This window comes from Mus caroli, chromosome 2, assembly GCF_900094665.2.
Source record: "Mus caroli chromosome 2, CAROLI_EIJ_v1.1, whole genome shotgun sequence".
NCBI lineage: Eukaryota > Metazoa > Chordata > Mammalia > Rodentia > Muridae > Mus > Mus caroli.
The window spans coordinates 3040353-3051459 of NC_034571.1; positions in this window are offsets into that span (position 1 = coordinate 3040353).

The window sequence follows — 11107 nt, forward strand, 5'->3', positions numbered from 1 at the left end:
TATTAAATGCCTACTTCAAGTTGGACACAGCTGGTTCTTGGCCTTTAGATTAGAGCAGAGAATATATCAGATAAAGTCCCTGTGTTTATCGACCCTCCACTAAGTACATAGTGAGACAATAAACAGAGATAACAAGTACATTATATACCTTGTTACATGCTTTCCAAATAATGAGTGCTTGGGAAGAGTTACATGGGAAAACTTACAGAGTCGGGCAGAAGTGTAGCATTAGGATTTTATAGAGGATAGTCAGGGAACGTTTGAGCAGACTTTAGGAACTATCTAGAGGAACAGTGCTTCAGGTAGAGAGGTCAGCCAGCACAGAAGCCCCGAGGTGAGCATGCGTCTCACGTATTTGAGCAAGGCAAGCAGATCACTGTGGATGAAGCAGAGGATTCTGGGAAAGTAACAAAATCAGGGATGTAAGAGGGCCGACTGCATAAGGCTTCACAGGCAGAGACTAAATTTAATTTTTGTACAGAGTTGAGCATCCATGGGAGAGTGTGAGGTGTGAGACGATTATCAACATTGTCAGTAGGATTTTTTTTGTGGAGTGTGGGGGGATGAGGTCCAGAGACTGGTCAAGTCACCTTGCTCATTGAGCCAAGTGACAAAAGCCAGACAGAACAGGACACATAGATACTGGACCATACAAGGTCCTCAGGTCAGATAAATTCATAGGGAGAGAATGTAAATGGTTAACTAGGGTCTAGGATTGGGGAGGGCATGAGGCAACACCTAACACACACAGTTTCTGTTGGGAAGAAGAGAAAAACTCTGGGAATCACTGCGAAAGCACAACACAGTGAATGCTCCGAATGCTACCAGAGTATCTGTTTGAAAATGGTTAGAGGGAGGGGTTGGGGGTGGGGTAGGAAGATGGCTCCAGGGCCTGAGCTCAGATCATCAGAACCAACAGAAAGCCAGAGGCCGCAGCAAATGCAGTGCTTCTACTGTGAGCCAGAATGCAGATATGTGGGGGAGAGCTTATTGGTCAGGCAATCTGGTGTAGGAAGAACAAGACTCAAAGAAGGTAGAAGGCAGAGACCAACACTTGAGGTTATTTAGTTTTTGACCCCTACATGGGCTTGTAGATACCTGCACTCACACACAAAGAAAGATTTTTTAAAAATACAATAGTAAATTCTATTGTATACATTTTCCATAATTAAAAAAGTTAAATAAACAAGAGGCTATTGCAGTACTCTGGGTAAGAGATAATGGAGGCTTGGACCATGACATTGTCCAGAAGCTGCTGGTAGTAGAGGTGACAGACACAGTCAGGTGACATCTAGTGGAACAGAAAGATTTTGCTAGAGTTGGAGGAAGGGTTGGTAAAGAAGAACCATCAAGTCTGGCCCGGACACTTTGGTTCTGAAAAAGTCGACAGAGGAAGGGTCCTTCCCTAAGAAAGTCAAGGTTGTAAGCAGAGCATGCTTTATGGCAAGAGGTCAGGGGTTTGGCTTTGAAACATCTAGCAGACACCAGAACAGACAGGTCAAGTTCAGGTTGGATGACTTAAGCTTACATGTAAACTAACTAGGAATGTTGGGAAATACCCATTGTTTTCAGCATGAGAGGAACTCAAGACAAGATCCCATGAACCTCGGAGGAAAGCAAGGACAGGAGGATCAGCTGAGAGAGGAAGGGAGAGCCAGAAGGAGGGAGGTCGGGCTTGGAAAGTACTTCTGGTAGAGCATGCAGGGTGAAGATTGGGAAATGACCATGCCTTTGGCAAGAGGGAGGCTGGCAGTGTGCAGGTGGGGACAGGCCAATGAGTTGGGTGCAGTTGTAAGGATGACTGAGGCACCATCCCCAAGCATAGCAGATGAGTGTTCACCCATTCTTAACAGTCCTTTCGGGGCAGGATTAGGTACCAGAGGAGGAGATGAATCAGCAGAGAAGAAATATGTTTCTTTTCCAGCAAAGACTGTACCTTAAACCTGTATACGACCGTTGGTTTTTACAATAAAAATGCTTGATTTTTTGTTCTTGTACAGGTTTTACTTTTTAATTTATGTGTATGTGTGTCAATGTGAGTAGATGCCAAGTGTGTGTCAAGGTCTATAGAGACCAGAAGAGGCCTCTCCCCCTATAACACCCTCTCCCTGGAGCTGGTGGTTGTGAGCCACCTGAGATGTGCATGAGAACTGAACCTGGGTCCCCTGGAAGAGCAGGAAGAGGTCTTTACTGTTGAGGCATCTAGTCATCTCTCCAGCTCCCTCCTGTCCCACCCTTGTGTTTTTCTCCTTTGGTATTGTTGTTTGAGACATGGTTTCACGGTGGAACCCAGGCTGGCCTGGAAATCTACATCCCCCTGCTTCAGACTCTCAGGTTCTGCAGCTACAGGTGGATGTCACCACGGTCGTTGAATTGTGACTTGTGTCCCTCCAGTTCTGTTTGTGGAAGTGCTAAGCCCTAATTCTTCAGAATCTGACTGTATCTGGAGACAGAGCCTTTAAAGGGGTGACTGGTGAAAACGAAGGAGACGGTACAGTATTACAGCACACCACCACACACTGCACTTCCTCCTGGCCACATGCTGTGGGACGTGCAGGTTGGTCTCACATGGGAGCTGCCTTTGAGACTGGAGATCCTGTGTATCCTTGCAAAGACCGGATCTCAAACAAAGCCTCAGTATAGAAGTCATTACTATTTAAAGCAGAGCAAGGTGATAGGTAAAATGGCATGTGGCATGTGTCTCTGTCCCTCCCCTCATGCGAATGGGGGGAATCCAGGCTGTATTCCCTCTCGGAAGTGTCTTGCACCATCTCCTCCCCTTTCCACTGTCACTCCAGGAGAGCCGATAACTAACTCCCTGGTGCTGACAGGAGGAGAAGTCACAGTCGTCATAGCAGCAGCATCACCTGTGAATCAGGTGAGGAGGTGAGGGCTTCTTCCCATGGCAGACACAGAGAGGTGTGTGTGTGTGTGTGTGTGTGAAATGCCACCATTCCACATTCCTACCAGCCTCCTGTTCTAGATGATGAAGCTCTTGGATATGCATTGGGTTCCTCCTTGGATTTTCATGTTCACCCTAGTAAAGAATGTGTGATAATGATTGCAAGCCAGGGGGCCAGAGACCTTAGCATGCTTTGAGTCTCCCAAAGGCATTGAGTGTATTAGGGAGCTTTTCCTGGAAAGTGTCAAGCCCACATCAGTACAGGGTGGGGATGGGCTCTGTTGCAGGACTCCAACAACTCAGTGCATGTAGAGTTTAACATAATGATTTCTAAAAGAAGATAGCGTAAAATTGTAAACTGGGAACTCCTGAAGACCTTGGCAGGGGCCTGCCTCCCTTCCTTAGCATATATAAGCTCCCTCCCTCCCTCCCTTAGGATATATATAGGTTAGCAATTGCTGGGGGAGAAGGAGAGACTTTTTTTAGTGGTGTAGCTATTTGTAAGTTGTTTACTCCGATAAATAGCCCCTGTTCCATGTTCATATAAGTAACCCCAATTACTCTTATTAGTTTAACCAAGCTAGACTTACATAGATTATTATTATTGTTGTTGTTGTTGTTATTATTTTGTCTGTCACTGGTGCCCTATCTGGAGTCAATAGTCATTAGTTCATGTTGCCCCAGAAAAGGTCATTTGACACCATGCTAGACGCGTGTGTCTATAGACTCTGGAGATAATTTTCAGACTTTTAGTCTTAAATGTCCAAAATGGTAGCTACTATACTAAGAAAACATCCTCTGCAGGGAGTAAGTGTAAGAGGGAGTGGTCACCGTCACTCAAAGCAGGTACCTGGAGGCAGACCTGGAGGCAGACGCCATGGAGGAATGCTGCTCACTGGCTTGCTTTTCCTTGCTCCTTCAGCTTGCCTTTCCCCGCACAGTCTGTGTAGGGGTGGTTCCGCCCACTCTGGGCTGAGCTCTCCTACAACAATCACTAAAAAAGAAACTGCCCCACAGGCTTGCCTCCAGGCCGATCTGATGAACGTGTTTTCTTAATTGAAGCTCTCTCCTCCTAAATTACCCTAGTTTGTTTCAAGTTGACAGTAAAGCCTGCCACCTGGGCTGGAATCTAGTAGGTGACAAGTGGAGGCAGTGGGCAGGTGAAACTGGTTCTTCAGGCAAGGATGGAGATGATGTCATCAGTGACTCATTCCTTGTGGGTCTTAATACTACGCATTCAGAATACTTGCAAAATAGTGAGGACTAGGGATACGCATGGCCCAATCAGGCTCCTGCAGAGGATTTCTCTGCTCAGATGTTCCTCTCAGACCTGTATTTAGATCTTCTGTTGAATGAAGCCCTCACTCTGGGTATCAGAGTCCCCTGTCACCCAATATAGAGCATTATCAAGGCTATGTTACAGGAATTAGCCTTCCTCTTGTTCAAGCCAAGTCAAAAAGGCTGAAGGGAAGTCTTGCAACTGCAACAGTGAGCAACGGTGTGACTTGAACAACTGGTCTACCCCAAAGCACTTGGTCAGACCTTGCATGTGCTTCACTTTGATGACAACCCCGGTCCTTTCTAATACTTCCTCTGCCTCCTGATATCTAATATTCTAGTTGGAGTCCATTCCTTTTTCTGAAGGTTTTGCTACCCCACAGAACACAGGAACACTCAGAGAGAAGCTACCACACCCAGCCACAATCTACTCCTGTACCTCAGCAAATAGTGACCATATGCTTCCTTAGGTCAAAACTTTAGGAGCTTGCAGGCTGGCCTGAAGCCAATAGAGGAAGGACAGGTTGAGCTAGAACCCAGGGAGAGGACACCAAAGAGGCTGAAGTCACTTGGTCTAAAAGTATGGTCTAGGCATGTCCAGGTATAGAAAAGAAACTGACCAGAAACAAGGACCCATTAAGACTGTGTACTGCTTCCTGGACCTATGCCAAACTCAAACTTCACCTTAAATATAAGATTGCAAAAAAGGGTGTTGATTATATGAGGGATCAATCACGGCTACTCAAATCCACAGAACTAGAGAGTAGAACGGTGGTCACTGGGGGCTTCAGGGAGGTCATGGGTAAATGGCACAAGGTTTCCATTGTATAATGATAGAAAGTTCTGGATTTTTACTTTCTAGTCTGGTCCTTGGACCTAACCATGTACTGGGCTCTTCATGTCTGCTGGACATAACTTCCAAGGCCCTCCTGTGGATCTGTGAAACCCCACTTTCTCTCAGATCCTAAGTAGGTTTTCTCGAATACACACAAACCTCTGATAAAGATTCATTTATAAACTCGCCAGAGTAAGATTTAATAACAAGATAACAGCTCGGTTGTGACAATACACTATAAAATGGTTATTGAGAACTTATTAATTACTTATTTCTAGAAGTTTCCATTTAATATTCTCAGACTGTAGTTGGCCATAGGTGACTCAAACCTAGGAAAGAAATCAAACAGCAGGTGGGGCAAAGGATTGTGTACTGTGTTGGATATTTATATTTTTCTAAGAGTGGAGCTATTAAAAACCCTTACACACACACACACACACACACACACACACACACACACACATACACACACAAGCACATGCACACATGCCTGTAAGTACACATGCATAAATCATAATACAGGGCTGGGAGGAAACTTTAGAAGGTGACAGATATGTTTACGAACTTGATGGTGATGTCATAGATACATACTTATTTATCTATGTGTGTTGCAATATAGTGATCTGCAGGGCCATGGGTGTAGGGAAAGAGGGGGGAGGGAGAGAGCCCACGTCCGGCCAGACTTCCAGTGCTCTGGGCAGGTGGACGCAGGAGGATTGCTGGATACATTCCATGTGGCCCCGGGTGGACATCTGGCTGTGTGAAGCCACTGACCCCACACGGCGGGGGCTGGACAAGGGGCAGCCCCTGGTACCAGGTTCTCAGTCTCCCTGGTATCCCATGCTGGATACAGCAGAGGAGCTGAGAACAGAATAGGGGCCCTGGGGCAGCAATTGGCCCTGGAGATATGGGAAGAGAGGGCGGGGGGGGGGGAAAGAAGGGCGCTGGGTGGTTCCCACGCAGGCCAGAGCCTTTAGTCCAGTCCGTGGCTGCAACGTAGGAAGGCCTTCTGGTGGGAGATTAGATACAGTTTGTTAGGAGAAAGCCTATCCCATCTTTCAAGCATGGTAGGCCTTCATGATCAGAGACAGTCTATGGTTTTAGAGCTTTATTGTAGAAAGGCAGGGGGAAAGAGAGAAGGTAAAAGAAAGAGACCGGCCATGGCCAGGAGGAGAGAAGGGGGAAAGGAAAGAGAGAAAGAGAGTTAGAGAGTAAGAAAGGTGAAGGCGGGCTGGTGAGATGGCTCAGTGGGTAAGAGCACCCGACTGCTCTTCCAAAGGTCCAGAGTTCAAATCCCAGAGTTCAAATCCCAGCAACCACATGGTGGCTAACAACCATCTGTAACGAGATCTGGCGCCCTCTTATGGAGTGTCTGAAGACAGCTACAGTGTACTTACACATAATAAATCTTAAAAAAAAAAACAAAAAACAAAAAACAAAACTTTAAAAAAAAAAGAAGGTAAAGGCTTAGAGAGAGGTAAAAGCTTAGAGAGGAGGAGGGGTCAAACAGCCCCTCTTATAGTGGGCTTGTTATCTTGCTGTTGCTAGGTAACTGTGAGGAGGAATCTAGCCAGAAGGCCAGAAGCTTGGGACATTGTCTATGTGGCTGCTAGCCACATGCCTCTCTTGTGGGGGCTGTGGGAGAGGTAACTTTTGACAGGAGCCAGGGCTCCAGGAGACACGATCAAATGCCTTCTGTCCCATGTAGGTGGAAATTACCACCCATTGGGTCCCACTGGGGTTCAAGACCTCAGCTTGACTGGAGACCAGGCTGTCTGTGCATAGCCCATTGCCCCAAAGTGATCTAAATATCAAATGTGTAAATTATTAAAAACAATATACTTATTTGTATTTTCCCTGTAGGTGTGTGTGCTGAAGTGTATGTGCATGCCACAGTGCACGCCTGGTACCTGCAGGGGTCAGAAGAGAGAGTCTGACTCCCCCGAAACTGGAGTTACAGGTCATTGTGAGCCACCCAGTGTGGGTGCTGAGAACCGAACCCAGGTCCTCCGCAAGAGCAGAAAGTGCTCTTAGCTGCTGAGCCTTTTCTCCAGTCCCAAAGATGTCAATAATTCCTCACTAATGTGACTTCATATCTAAGATCAACCATATGGGAAGCCATGGTGACCCCCAGGCCCCACTCTTCAACTTGCTCTGTGATCAAAGAAGGAGGAGCGAGGGACTCCATTCCCACCGGCTTTGTGCTCTGTAGAGGTTGTCTGATGACCAGAAACTTAGAGTTATCATGTTGTCTCCTGGACTGTATTGTTTTCTTTATTTTTTAAAAAGATGTTAGAAGTCCTTTAATGAGTTGTTTATATTTCATGTCAAATGAACACTCATTATTATCTTCAGCTACAAAAGCATTTGGTGTTTTCTGTACTTAAGCTGCTAGTTTCAGAATCCAGTTATAGCCTGTTCTACACCAGACAAGAGCCGAAAATGTTGTATGTAAATCAGGTTTCTGACAACTTAGTCCTATTTCAAAATCACTGGAGGAAAGAAACTTTTGATGAATTTTTTCTTTCTTTCTCTTTCTTTCTTTTTTCTTTCTTTTTTTTTTGTGAAATGAAACCATTCATGTATTACAATGGGTAGAATTGCCTCCCTTCTAGGCCATTCAACTTTTATAAATTGAGATTTTGTGTTGGCATCTTTTTAGAGTCAGGATGTTTAACTGCTTGCCCGCCTGGCATCTTTACATGGCTTTCTCGTCTCTTCCTTTCATTCTTTCCTTGCCCAGTTTTTAATTGGACCGTGACTCACATAACTCATCGAGTGCTGGAGAAGCAGCCCGAGCTGTTCAGGGTCAGTCCCGAGAAACTTGGGCCTGGCAGTTATCCCACTGTGGGGGAAGCCACATGTTTCTGAAACAAGCTCTACTGGCAGAGGTAATTACAGTCCGAGGTGCTTGTTCAGTGCCGCAGGTGGGCGCGGTGAGAACAGGCCCAGCCGCCCCTTTGTTCCCAGCCCAGGACACGTGAAATCACTTCTGTTCACAGCCCGCCCTAGAGTGCTAGCAAACCACTTCCCTAGAGGGCTTTAAAAATAGCATCGGTAAACACATACCCACTGCGCTGGGGTTTTGTTTTAATGGGTCATGTCCAGAAGAAGAAGAAGTAAAGAACGAAAGGATTTCCCCCATGCCTGGCCCAAAGCCCCGCAGCTTCTCAGGCTTCTCTAAGTCCAGAGCTGCTTGGCAGCGAAGGAGCATTCAGGATTGGGTAGGATTTTGAGGCGTGAGGCTCAGATGACATGTGACCTCCTTTTCCCTCTCAGAGGGAACAGGCAGAGCATGGGTTTGACGTGGGCCTCTGGTGCCCACAACAAAAGAGCGTTGGCCTACAGGCTCACCTGGAGGCTCCTTGTAAAAGGGGCTGGGCGGGGCCTCTGTGACGTCACCCAGCCTAGTTCTCCTGTAGACAGAGATGACCAAGTGTTTGACATCACGATGAAGCAGGCCTGTGATTGCAATGGTAGATTCTTGTTCCAAGCATGCTGTAGATCGAGGCAAGGTGATCTCTTTTCCTACCCCTGTGCAGACGGAAGGGCGTTCTTTCGGAGGAGGGTTCTAGAAGATGAGGAAGCTTCTAGATTTTCTCACAATGAGTAATGTGCAGGGGGACTTAACGGGAAACACCGTCCCATTCTGGAACAGAGAACATTCAGGGTCCGGAAACCTCGTATTGCCTGTCTTCAGCTCCCCGACTCCCACACTATCCCACCTCTCCTCTGCTCCCCACCCTTCCCCCATCCCACCCTATCCCATTTCAGGCACTGTTTCCCTACCTTCCGAGTTCTTGCCTCCATATTTCCAGGCTCCAGTGAGAAAGGCAGGGACCTAGCAGGCAGCAGGAAATTCGTAAAGTTCACAGTTGGAGGATCGAGCCTCACATTCCAGTTCTGGGGGTGGATGCCATTTTTGTCTCCCTGTGCATTGCCATCTGCGTATTCATTTACCAAACAGACACCTACTGAAGTGCCGACTGCATTCAACACAGTCTGTGCCTGGGAGGGGTGACAGCCACATCCTTGCCTCTCTCTCTCTCTCTCTCTCTCTCTCTCTCTCTCTCTCTGTATGTGTGTGTGTGTGAGAGAGAGACAGAGACAGAGAGACAGACAGACAGACACACACACACACACACACACAGACAGAGAAAGAGAGACAGACAGACAAACACACACACACACACACAGAGACAGAGAAAGAGAGACAGACACACACAGAGACAGACACACAGAGAGAGACAGAGACAGAGACAGAGAGAAAGAGAAAGAGTGACAGAGAAAGGCACAGAGAGAGAGAGACAGACAGACAGACAGACACACATACACACAGAGAGAGAGAGAGAGAGAGAGAGAGAGAACGTACCATTGTAATATTGTTTTTAGGCTCCACTGTGGCATGATCTTAGTTAAGTATCCCACCATACACACACACCGTTTCTCTCCCTTTATGGACAGTTAGGTAAAGGGGTAGGCAGATATCATTAATCTCAAGTCCTCATCGGAAGGCAGCAGATGTTAAAGGACACTGAGTGGTTAGATAGGCATTTGCAGCATGGTGGGCCAATGGTAGTTCTTCGAGGATTTATGTTTAAATACACCATCATAAATCCATTTCTGCACGTTGACATCTAGGCCCAGCCCTGAAGGCTTCTTTGGGATTTCTCAGTAGCAGAGACTGGGACCTTCCCTGATTATTCCGGTTCCCTTCCAGTGAGGAAGGGCTGAGAGCCTGGCTGCGCTTGGCTCTGTTCTGGGAATGACAGTAGTTTCATTTGGGCTATGACTTACATATTAATAACGCTGTTCCTGCTGTCCTCAATCAGGGTAGGTTAGATGTCCCCATGGGCTGCCTGTCCTACCTGTGAGCATTTCCTGCCTCATTCTCTGCAGCATCCCAAGCTTCAACACCACACAGAGCCAGAGAGTGCATGGTGTCAGTTACATCACTGTCTCAGATACCTGCAAAAGGGTCTGTACCACATGTGTGTCATATGGGTTTGCTTCAGTCTCTTTGGAAGAGTGACCCTTTAAGTGAAGCTGTAATGGTTTTAAAACAAGATCAAACTTAATGTCCACTTGTCCTTTCTGTCACCCAGGATTCAAAGCTACGGTGCCATGAACTAAACTAGTTCACCCTGAAGTCATGGAGAGTCTGCACCAGACAGATGCTTTTTGTCTTTAAAATGTTAAAAAAGGGAAAGGTTGTCCTCAGCTGGATGACTTTCCTGTGAGGACAGGCTTTTGAGGAAGAAGAAAGGCAGAACTCTCTGGGACTGGGTCTCCCAGATGTGTGTGGCATGTCCAGTTTAGTCCACCGCTTTGGATTTCATGATGTTGAAATTCCCACTGTAGTTAGTAATTCATGTCCAACGTGTGCCATCCTTAGCCAGTGGGATGTGGTAACAAAAACATCTCAAAGTCATGCATGGCTTGTGTTCCCACGATGCTTCTTCTCTTTAGGGGGAGGGGACTCATAAGGATGACAGACCTATAAATAGGTAGTTTTAGAGAACACAGGGACACCGAGGACCTACTTGAAGCTTTAGACTCTTCATCTGGGCTGTTGACTCAATACAGTGCCCTCTGTGGCTGGGCATAAGTGTCTTTGAATCAAGGCTTAGTGTTAAGAAAAATGCTTGTTTTTAAGAACTATATATGACAGGACCTGATATTAATTTTGTTGATAATAAAGGTGATACCTAGTAAGTCTTCTCTGGACTAAGCACTTTGGTCGAGAAGAAGGGTACTATCTGCGGACCATGCCGGACTCCCATGTGGATGGTTAGATTAACCCTCAACCCTGGAAATGAAAAGAAAGTGGATGGCAGGGATGTGCTGTGTATCAAAGATGATGGGCTATAAGCTGGAGTGTGGTAGGTGAACTTTACTGGCACAAGGAACTGAAAACATAGACTAGGAAGGAATGAGAGTGTTTGAAGACAGTCTCAGTTAGGGTTTCTATTGCTGCATTGAAATACCGGGACCACCCAGATATAGCTGTCTCTTGTGAGACAATGCCGGGGCCTAGCAAACACAGAAGTGGATGCTCACAGTCAGCTATTGGATGGATCACAGGGCCCCCA